The sequence below is a fragment of the Lutra lutra genome, chromosome 2 (genome assembly GCF_902655055.1).
Source record: "Lutra lutra chromosome 2, mLutLut1.2, whole genome shotgun sequence".
Lineage (NCBI taxonomy): Eukaryota > Metazoa > Chordata > Mammalia > Carnivora > Mustelidae > Lutra > Lutra lutra.
In genome coordinates, this window is record NC_062279.1 from 207,671,324 (window position 1) to 207,683,577 (window position 12,254).

The window sequence follows — 12,254 nt, forward strand, 5'->3', positions numbered from 1 at the left end:
CTACCATCTATTTTCACTGAGTCTCTGAAAAGAAGAGGAGAGAGAGCAGAAGAGAGCCATGATAAACCCTGTCCCACTTGCATCTATGTACTCTGAGCCAATATGGAACCTAAAAGTGAGGAGTCAAAGTTTGATGTTTGTAAAATCTTAATAGCTGGAAGGTGTTGGGCTTCTTCCTCAAAGGGCAAATCCTTTAGACAAAGATGTCTGCCAGCAAGCTAACCTGTGTGTGTGTGTGTGGGGGGGTGTCAGCATTCTTTTCAGAGGCAGGATAATTAGCATCTTCACAAGTGGCCAGAGACCACTTTAGGCCTTGATCAGAGAGACTGGATGAAAAGCCCATTTTCATTCTACAAGTGATGCCTACAAGGAGGAGTATCCTGTGCTCTAGAACCCTACAGCATTCTGTCATGACCCATTAAGAGACCTAGTGAGGAGTTTCTTTAGAAACCAAGGTGAAATGACCATGATAGTCTATGCATTCTGGGCCCAGCCTTCTTTCCAAAGGCTCGAGCAGCTGCACAGCCTCTGGAAAAAGCCGGTCCTAGAGCATGATGATACAGAGGGACCGGATAATTTTCCCTCCTCTCCCTGTTCTTCTTATGAAAAGTCTTCTGTACTCTTCATCTGCTGACAATTCCCAGTTAAACTGTTTGGCACCATTAGGTGCAAATCCATAAAAATGATGGTCCTTTAGGACTTAGGGTAGCCCGCATCTAGAGTCATTCTAGAAATGCTCTACGAACAGACACTAAGCTGGTTTGTCTATCACTGGAGGTATTCTTTCCCATTTTGTCCTCCACTATGTCAGAAGGAGGACACCTGTGAGAAGGTCTGTAATGGGAAACTTCCACACTGTCTCACTGGAGACATTCAATGGCTTCCCGTCCAAAAGGATTTGAAAGCCTTCATTGTCTTGAGGTGACTACAGAACAAGTTATGTTTCAGGCAGGGAGCAAGTAAAGACCAAGGGTAGGGTAAAGAGACATATCCATAGTGTGACCGCCATTGGGTCAAAAAGCTGGTTGACTTCCTTACCATCTAAGGACTTTTCTGTGCTACATGTGTCTGAGGCCTGCTCTCAGTTTTCCTAGGCCACAGGTGGATGATCTGAAACCCTAATCCTCAGCAAAGTAGAATGAGAACAGTCCAAAATTTCAGTTTTAACTGCTCTTTATGACTAATATGGCTGCATCACCACTGACGTCATTTGATTTCGCTGCATTCTGGTTTTCTCATCTACACAGGAAGTGAGACAGGTTCTGCTCTCTGTAAACTACTTCCCGCCCTGGGGAATTGTGTTTTGTAATGGGTTAATCAGGCCCCAGTGACATCTAAAAGGAGATTTGTAGAGAAAAGACCAAGATTGGTCAGGAAGCAAATTTGATGGCAAGAAGTAGGAAAGATATTTGGGGGGCAAATGAAATATGGGCCCCAAGAGATCCTTAAATCACGAAGCTTGAGAGGCTAACTGAATTGTCCAGACCTGGGACACTAGTGGATTTCTGGAGCAAAAATATCTTTAAAACCAGCCAACCAACCAACAGCACAGGTCGCTTGGGGACCAACGTCTCCAAAACCGACAAAAATGCCCCAGACTTAAATGCTCCCACGTTCTGTCCCAGTTGTCCAGAATCTCCTCTTGACTACGGGGCTTTGTTCCCTGTTGGGATCCAGAGATGAACTTAGGTCTAGACAAAAGGTACGCAGATGCTCCTTTTTGTAAAGTCTGGAATCTCGCGGTTCGAAGGCTGCGTGGAGATTTCCCTCGTGTCTCCTTCGGTCTGGCCGTTAACGTAACCGCACAATCGGGAAGAACGCGGCGTCTTGGCAGAGCGACGGCCGGGAGATCCAGGTGTGTGAGCCGCAGGCAGACGCTTAGGGCTGGGCCCCGGTGCCGATCGGTCTGCGCACAAGACATTTTGGCAGGAATGAGTAGGGAAGGGCGCCCAGAGCTAGTTTTGCCTTCAGCCAAAGCAAACAGAAGTGTTTTATCTTAATGCTGCGTTTTCGAGCTTTCGGGTGTATCTTGACTCTCTGCGCGTCTGAACTTTCTCAGGTGAGACTTTCTCGTCACCGCCCGGGTCCACAGGGCTGCGGTCGCTGGCCCAGGCCGCGGCGTAGACGCCCGCACAGCCGCGGGGGTAACGGGGTCACAGGCTGTGCAGGCGGCGGCTGCGTGGGTCAGGTGAGTCTAGGACAGGTGGCCTGAGCTCACAGCCCCGAAGCGGGTCCTCAAGACCGGGGAGAGGTAACCCAACCGGGGCGCTGCTCTAGCCCTTGCTGCGTCCCAGTCGGGGCCGGTTCCCGGGATTTGCCGCGCGCCCTGCGCCTTCCGTCTCCACGCGCGCTCTCGGAGCAGGTTCCGAACCCCCCTCCGCTCCGGGCTTCGGTCCGCGGGGGCAGGCTAAGGGTGGGGGCGGGGCGGGGGGGCTGCGCTTCCCGGTTTGGCTTCCGAGGGTGCGGAGCTTTCGCTCACCGGCTTCGCGCCTGGAGGGCCCCAGAGGACACATCTCTGCACCTGTCCGCGGGCGCCGGCGAGGGGAGGCCGAAACCTGAGCCGCCGGGGAAAGTCCCTAAGGTCCCTGGTCCTGTCCTCGGCTCCGTCCTCGACGCCCGAGGTGCCGCGTTTCCCAGTGGCAGCCGCGGGCGGCGGGTTGCAGGCCGGGGTCAGCGGCCTTGCGCGCCGCAGGGGGCGGGGGCGGGAGCAGGTGTTCGAGGCGGGTTTCGCGTCTCCTTCCTCCAGGGATGCCCGAACGGCAGAGCTGCGCCCGCTTCCCGTCCCCCGTTCGGTTTCTCCTCCAGCCCCTTCCCCCGCAGGCGCCGGCCAGTGAGCGCGACCGCGAGAGGGACACCTCGGACACCCGGACCAGGCACACCCAACCCCGGGCCGGGAAGCGCGCCCCAGTCGCTCCCGATTCCGGGGCCCGAGCCGCAGAGCCGTCCAGCCGGGGGCCCGGGGCTTCCCGTCTCCGGTCTCCACGCACACGGGCCGCGCGACCCCCCTCCGCCAGCCCGGACGGTGCGGGGAGCCCGCGACGTGCCCTGGGGCCCAGCACCGGGCACCAAGGAGCCCGGGCAGCGCGGCGGCCGGCGAGGGTCCCTGGGGGGCGAGGTGGGGGGGGGTGAGTGGTTCGACGTGAGTTTCTTTCTTTTCCTCTCCTTGCCCAGCCCCGTGTTCTGGCGTCGCTGTTGGCTCCTTCCGTGGTCTTTCCCGTCCCCTTCCCTCGGTGCGTCCGCACCAGCGCGGGGCTTTGCTGATCTGAGTCTTTCCTGAGCTTCAGGAAGAAACCGGCCCGGGATTCCCGCCGCTCCGGGCGCCGGAGCCTGCAGGGGGCCGCCGCCGCCCAGCAGGACACTGCCCTGTCGAGCTACCGCGCACGGAGGGCGACCCGCACCTGACCCAGGGATTTAGAGATGGGCGGGCGCGCCTTCCGACACAGACAGACGGGCAGACAGGCAGACACACGCACACTCACACACACACTCACAGCCACCTCTAAACAGTCCCTCCTAGGAAAGGACGCCCTTGGCCAGGCTTCCGAACCGACGTTGCTCCTGGCCTTGCTGGGAAATGCCATTGTCTCCCACAGGTGCAGAAGTGCCTCGCGGAGGTGTGAACACTGTGGCCTGCCGGAAGCGGAGCTGGGGATGGAGTGAGAAGCCGCCGACTCCTTTTTTCTCTTCCTCGTGCGTTTTGGTTGACAAGCAGGCGGGCCTGAGGCCTAGAAGCCTGAGGCGGAGACGAGTCCTAGGCTAGTGGGCCTGAAGGCCTCCTGCCCTTGTCGTGCAGCTGGGCAGGGAGAGGGATGTTCTGCCTCTCTGCTTCACACACCCCATTCCCAAGGTAACTTTTGCTTTTCTTCCTTTGAATTGGAACTAAAAACTTCTCAGAAGCATGTGTGTTCTCCAGCAGTAGTGGATGAAGAAACAGAAGAAAAAGTCCTATTAAAAAAAAAAAAGTTCTGGGGCGTCTGGGTGGCTCAGTGGGTTGAGGCCTCTGCCTTCCGCTCAGGTCGTGATCCTGGGGTCCTGGGATGGAGCCTCACATCGAGCTCTCTGCTCAGCAGGGAGCCTGCTCCACCCCCCCATCCCCCCCCACCCAGCCCCCCGCCCCGCACCTTGCTTCTCTGCCTACCTGTGATCTCTGTCTGTCAAGTAAATAAAATCTTAAGAAATAAATGAATAAATAAATAAATGCATCATTAAAAAAATTTTAAATCCTTTTTTAATTTTTTTAACCTGTAGGGTCAGAGGTCTGGTAAAGCATGTAACTTAAATAGCTGACCCGGTTATACCAATTATTAGTTACTTATTCCTTTTCTTTTCTTTTTTAAAGATCTTATTTATTTGAGAGTGCACAGAGGGAGAGAGAGAGAGAGAAGCAGCTCCCAGAGGAGCAGGGATCCTGATGCCGCGCTCATCCCAGGACCCTGGGACCATGACCTAAGCCGAAGGCAGAGGCTTAACCCACTGAGCCCCCCCCAGGCACCCCATATTTATGCCTTCTCAAGTTATGTGTGTGTGTGTGTGTGTGTGTCTGTACTGAGATACATACATATGCATGTTTGCACATATAGCACGCATGTGCATATAGATATATGTGTACATAGCACCACAAACACATATATTTATACATAGAAGTGTACATATCCATTGTAGTGCACACACACGCACACAACTTGACAGGCACTGTTCTCAGTGCTTTCTGTTGACTCGGCTTAATTCTCACAACCTGCCCAAGAAGAAGCCTACAAAGGGCCCCACTCCTTTAAGTTTTGGGATTGCGAAGTTGGTATGTCTGTCATCTCGGAACAAAAAGACGGATATCATACAGGGTAATGTTAAGAATAGTGGCTTCTAAGTCAGAGGCCTGCTCCAAAATCTGTGGCCTTTTCCTGCATGCTTGGGTCTCAGTGAGTAATACCACCTCTGGTCTGACACATTGCCCTCTCTTGAAAAGCAAACCAGACCTTTCACACAGAAACTTATCACTTCCCGCATGTGATTGTCTTTCCTGTTGGTGATGACATGCTTTCATCTTCAACCTACCTTCCTCGAGGGATTGGGATGCTCTCTGAGCTCTGTAAGAAATCTTGTGTGATCTTAACTTCCTTAAGTGATCTTTGCTCATTTTGAAGCAAAGGTGGGAGTTCCTGCTGGGTTGATTTTGATTCTTCATCTGCTAGGGACTACCAACTCCAGCTCGAGTTTTTTTTAGTGTTCTTAAATGGACCTTAAGTTACAATGCATTATTTTATTATACATTTCCAGTCTTTTAAAGAGATCTGAAGAAGACATACAGTATCTTCTTCTTTTCCTCAAATTCTTGAGGGAATAAATTCTTCTGAGAAACATTAAACCTTTTTGTAAACCAAGAAAAGGAATAAAATTTGAAAGAAAAAAAATCATGGGACAAATGTAACTATCAGTTTTATAACCTTTCACTTCTCTTCAGATCTCTAGCTAGCTACCAATTCCAAGTACTTCTCGTCTTTTTTTTTTTTCTTCTTCTTCTTCCCCATTTTCTCTGGAGAAAGTGTGTGGGAGTGTGTGGGTTTCTCCAGGGAAGAAATCCAGAAAACAGTTCCACCCTAGACCAGGATCCCAGAGCACACACAACTGCTTTGGGGATTGAAATCTGGGAAAAATATAGCATGATTACACTCCTCCCTGGGGATTCATCTCTGGATGGGTGTGCCAGTGTTATGCCATCACTCCTAGAACGCAAAGTAGTTTTTTCTGTGTTTAGTTACTTTTCTGTGAAGTGTGAAACTTTTTTTTTAAAAGCTTTTGATGGCTTCTTTTCTCACAGACAAACAAATGAATTAAGATCTGTTTTCCCCTCTGGCAAGATTTCACTGGGTCTTTGAGAAAGACAAACAGCGACACCCAGCCCAGAAACCGATGCAAATCATGCAGTTAAAAAATCATGGTATCCATACATTTCTCTAGGCTCAGAGGTTAGGTGTTGGAGCCAAATGAGGTTGGAGGAAAGAAAACAAAGGGAATATTACTGCAGGGTCCCTCTTAGAAAGGGGGTAAATGAGACTTCCCCAGTTACAGTGCTTTTGGAGAGAGTACAAGTGAAACTATTTGCTTTTGCTGGGCTGATAGAGGTAAATCGTGAATGCCATAAAGCTTATCCTCATGGACATTTAATCTCTCTCTGATTTTCATCTCAGAACTTCCCATCTTCAGTTGTCTCTGCCTTTAGGCTTTCTTAGATCTCCCTTAGTCTTTTCCCCTCCAGCAAAGGGGTGGTATACAAAATTCCCACTGGTATGAATAAATAGCAAGGAAAAAACATTTGAATGTACACGAAGGTATTTTCCACACCATTTGTTTTGTTTTGTTTTGTTTTGAGCTTCTTTTCTCATTCTGGAACAGTCCAAAGAAGGATGAGGCAATGGTATACAGAGGTACTTCTGTTCCTGGGCTGATAATGCTTAAAACTACTTCCAAATCCGAAGTCTTTGATTTTGAGGCTGCCCTTGAAAGTGTTTATTAAGCTTCCAAACATGCCTAAACATAAAACCAGGGAGATATCTAGGAAACTTACCTCTCAAAAATTGAATTCCATGCATACTAAAGATAATAGCATGGTAAGACAAGTTTCATCAAGTTCCATGACTGCTAGCAGCTCACATTTGAATTTCTTAAATCCCTTAAATATTTAAAATACATTTATTTTGGTATTGAGCCAATTTTTTTAGAGTCAGCTCCACGCCCAACATGGGGCCCAACCTCACAACTATAGGATCAAGGGTCCTACACTCTACTGTGTGAACCAGCCAGGCACCCCAGTACCAAGTCAATTTGATGACAGCTCAGAAAGAGGGGTTTGGGATTTCAGATAGCACAAATTTCTCTCTTCTTTGAACATTTCAAGAGAAGAAATTTAAAGCTTAATATGTCTAGTTTCTGAGTCTCTGTCGTATCAGCTCTTTACAACAGCCTGCTCAGGTCAAGTGGAAAAACAGAGATGAAAAGACAGGAGCTCTGATAATGACTTCCCAGTTGTGTGGACTCCAAGGAGACAACTCCAAAAGGAGATAACTTCCCCCAAACTCCCCTTGTCAGAAATTTTCATTAGAAATGATAGATTTTAAAAGCCCACAGAGCAATAATAATAGAAAAGTAATATTTCCCAGGAAAGCAATAATATCTATAGGGCATTATAAAGGTCCTTGAGGATGAGATCTCTCTAGACCACCTAGCGGACTGTTCAAAATGCAAATTCCAGGTGCACTTCCGGAAATTGGCTAGATCTTCTTTCAGGCTCAGAATCTTGTGTTTGTTTGTTTTTTTTAAAGATTTTATTTATTTATTTGTCAGAGAGAGAGAGGGAGAGCGAGCAAGCACAGGCAGACAGAATGGCAGGCAGAGGCAGGGAGAAGCAGGCTCCCTGATGAGCAAGGAGCCCGATGTGGGACTCGATCCCAGGACGCTGGGATCATGACCTGAGCCGAAGGCAGCTGCTTAACCCACTGAGCCACCCAGGCGCCCCGAGAATCTTGTGTTTTAATTAATCATCCCAGGTGATTCTAGAGAAGGTGACTCTTGATCCACACTTGAGAAGCACCGTGAAGTGTTCAGAACAGTAATTAGCCCCATGGAAACAAATTAAAGTATATGTGTACCTCAGTCTAGAAACTTGCAGTGGTTCAGAAATACTGAGTCTAATTTGAATTACAGTGTTACATAGAGTAAAAGTTTTTAAAAAATATTTTATTTAATTATTTGACACATAGCAAGAGAGATCACAAGTAGAGCAGCAGGCAGAGAGAGGAGGCAGCAGATTCCCCGCTAAGCAGAGTGCCTGACGTGGGTCCCACGACCATGAGATCATGACCTGAGCCGAAGGCAGAGGCTTAACCCACTGAACCACCCAGGCGCCCTTACAGTAAAAGTTTTTAAGTATCTTCAGGGATGCTGTGTTTCAGATCAGCTTTCTTTCTTTTTTTTTTTTTTTTTTTAGATTTTATTTATTTAACAGACAGAGATCACAAGTAGGCAGAGAGGCAGGCAGAGAGAGAGGTGGAAGCAGGCTCCCCGCTGAGCAGAGAGCCCGATGTGGGGCTCGATCCCAGGACACTGGGATCATGACCTGAGCCGAAGGCAGAGGCTTTAACCCACGGAGCCACCCAGGAGTCCCTCAGATCAGTTTTTAATTTCTGCTGATTCATAACATGTCAACATTTTGCCCTTTCTGTCCCATTCAGGCCCGGGCCGTTAGTATAAACAACAATAAAATATATATAAATGCATAAGAAAGGCTCTAAGAGAATCTTTGAGCAGAATCGTTATGGAAGATTTTTAAATGTCCATGGATCATCAGCTCATGAGGGATTTGCTTTTCATTTTATTTATTTATTTATTTATTTATTTATTTTGCATTTGGACACTTTGGATTTTCTTAAATTGCGTCACAACGTCTTTGCATTTGTGTGCTCATGGCCTTCCCCAAACAGGTAGCGACACCAACCTCCCAAGAATTCTCTTCACCTGCGGGTTCTCAGTGGATCAGAGCACAGAACTGAAAATCTCTTAAGCTATGGGTTTGCTCCTGTCCCAGCTTCCCGAACCAGCCCCGCTGGGGGCCACACAGACACTGCCACTTTCTGAGGGACCGTGAGTGGAGGCCACCAACTCCCACTGCAGAAGCTACTGTGGCCCAGAAACGGAGGCTCTTCTGCTAGCTGGGTCCTGCCGGGCCTCCATCGGGGCCTCCATCAGGGCCTCAGATGGAAATCCGAGGGGGTGGGACCCGAACGGCCTGGCGGCATCTGGTGGTGGCCAAGCACTCACAGGAACCCAGCAGTTCTGATGTTGCCCATGGTCCTTCGACAGGGTAAGGGCTCTGGGATGCACTTGTACAAATGCAACCCTAACCGCAACAGTCTTGTCCTACTAGGCTTCTAGGTTTGTCCGGACATGCCTGACTTCGAGGGTTGGCGCAGCCCGATACTGGGACTGGAGCTACAAGATCATTTAGGTCTGTATAGTTCTTCATTAGCACAGAGGATCCTGCTTAAAAAAAAATGAGATTAGATTTCAGGAGACCTAACATCTACTCTCCTTCTGGCTCCACCATTCCCCAGCTGTGTGACCTTGGATGAAGTAATTTCTTCTAGCTTCAGTCTTCTCACCTGTAAAACAAGAGGGCTAGACTAGATCAGAGCTTCTCAGACTTTATAATAATTACTAGGCCACTTGATAAATGGGTTTGGCTCCATTTCTGGAGATTCCGAACGAAGGGGCAGTGGCCTGTGTATAAGAATTTGCATTTTAATAAACTCTCTGGGTGATTCATGATCCACCTTCTGGAAATATTTGTCTAAATCAGTGGTTCTTCACTCTACTCTTGCATTAGAAACATGAAGGAAAGTTTTAAAAAATGTTCTTGACAGGATTCACTGTAAATGAGCACATCAGGTTATCTGGGTGTGGGACCAGGCGCTACACGTTATTTTGTGCCGCAGGGGTTGAGAATCAGTGGCTTAGATAATCTTTCAGATCTTTCCTTAGGTCTAGAACTCTAACTTTTAATCTGGGATTCTTGGTTCTCTACCACAGTATACAGATTTACTGCTAGGGGCTGAGTCCCCTACCCCACAAATTCATATGTCGCGGTCCTAACCCCGAGTACCCCAGAATGTGACTGTATTTGGAGATGGGGACTTTAAAGGAGTAATTAAGGTGAGATAAGGTCTTATGGGTGGACCATAATCCAATGTAATTGGTGTCTTTGTAAAAGGAGATTAGGACATGGAGGACACAGAGATAAACTGAGGAGACAAGGAGAGGGCAGCAATCCGTGGTCCCAAAATGCAAGTCTCAAGAGAAACCGACCGCATCAGCATCTTATCTTGGACCTTCTGGCCTCTGATATTGTGAGAAAATAAATTTATGCTGTCCTCCGTTTGTGGTGTTTTGTTAATGACAACCCTAGCAAACTACCACATTAGTTGAATGGTTTTCTGAAACCCGACTGACTTTAAAGAAAATGGCCTGTCTTGTTATTGTTCAGAACCAACTTATCTCTTGTATGGACACAAATGAACTAAAAGGAAAATGATTTAATGAGCATTTTTTCCAAAATCCTGATTAAAGATAAGCTATGGAAATAAGTAAGGCAGTTTAAAATACTATGACTTAATTTTGAAGATGATGTTTTAAGTTGACAGGACTAAGAAAATTTCCAGGACTTTTTGCTACCACTCATAAATAGCAGGGCTGATTTTAATTAAACAATAAATTACCACCAAATTTTTAATATGGTCATGTAAATTTAATGTAAATTTTAATTATGAGTTTACATGAAATAGAATTTATTATTTTAATTTTAATTCTGGGTTTTATAAGACAACCCTGTCATCTATCCAATACATCCCTAATTTCTCATGCCTCTTTCTTAAGATTTCTTTAATCTTAATTTTCACTTGGATCTACTCAAAGAGAAACTATTTGAGTATTTTCATCATACCCTGGAAAAACAGACTTAGACTATAAAGAAAAAGATATATTGCCACCTAGTGGAAAATAGGCAGAATCATTTGATTTCACTAGTTTTAAACCACAAAATGGTTAGTACAAGAAATGCTTAAAAATGTTCTTCCATCATGAATAACTACACTTTCATTAAATGACGCCTTCCACATTTAGCTGCCATACCATTTTTGTCTTTTAAGTTACATATTCTTTATTTTTACTCAGCAGCTCCTCATAGACATATGCTACTGCTATCTGGGGGATAAAGTTGAACCCAATCTTTCTGAAGGACATCTAGCTAAAATGACAAAAAGTATTTACAGGCAAATAGAAAGACTATTTACTGTCCACAGAAGGCCAGCATAGGAGACAACTGATGTAAATATAGCTGGCCAGTTTGGGCAAGTCACAGCTCTGGTCCTGTTTCCTCATCTGAAAAAGTGGTGTTAAACTACATAATCGATTAGATATTTCCAATTCTAATATGATCAGACTGTATATCTAGAATACACACTTATAGTATCAAGCCCAGGGTCTTTGTAATAATTAGGTGAGTGCCCAGCTTAGTTTAGAGAGCAGTGCTGGTGAGCTAATAGGTATATGTCTTTGGAGTGACATTTCAGCATAGAACTAAAAGAAGTTTATTAATGGAAAGGAAGTTCCTATCTATTTACTTTGTTGCCAGGTTCCCGCGGATTCTCCCCCGCCTCCCCCCCTTAAGATGAAGGTGACCCGGCTAATTTTAACTTCAGCAATCACATTCCATCCAGCTAAGTTATCCTGGCTGCTTCTACATGGTTGTAGCATCTTTATTGTTTCCTGTCCTAAACTCAGAGAAGGTTGCTGCTAGCTGGTGGACTTGTGGACCTTTAATAAGCATGAAGGATCATATTAACAACTCAGTGATTCTGTGAGTCTTTCTTATCACGGGCCGGGGAAGGAAAGGAGAATTTAAGGACACTTCCCTTTTCTTAGCCCTTGGTATGTTCCAAGAATGTCACAAGCCTTAAGTAGTTAACCCTACTGTGTGAATGCCCTCTGGAAAGGTCCTGTTTCAAATGAGGTAATTTGGGGAGCTTAAGTCATCACATTGTTTGACTTAAATTCTTGGATGCAATTTCTTTCTCTACAGCATTAAGACAGAAGTCTTTCCCTCTCAAATTGAATGGGCTTCACGTGAAAATGTCAGTATGTCTGGGCGTAAGGAAACAAGTGTGCTAAATTAGTAGGTGTCATGAAATACTACAGGTAGAGAGTCCGCTATACTCAATTACCTTTTAAATAATTAATAGTGAGAAACTCCATTCATGTAAGCACTAATAAAATACTTAGAGGACATAAGATTGATATCAAACTTTTGTTTGAGACCTTATCCAGATAACATACTTAGGAAGCCTAATTATACTATTTCTAGTACATTTATTTCCTTCTCCCTTCTTCTATCCCATCCCCACAGAAGAAGAGGAAGAGGAAAGAAGAGAAGGAGAAGAAGAAGGAGGAGGAGAAAAAGAAAGAAGGAAGGAAGAAAGAAAATGAGGAAGGATGGAAGGAAGGAAGGAAGGAGGAAAGAAAGAAAAAGAACAAAAGAGAGTAATGGTTAATTTTCCAGAGTAATTTTCCACATGTATTGTGAATAAGGTCTGGGAAAGTTGATTTTGACAACTGAGAGGAACAGAGCGGACTTCTAGGGTCTCATTTTTTTCTTCCTAGAAACTGTTTGTATGTTCTGTTTGTAATATTTATTCTCAGGTGCATTTTGT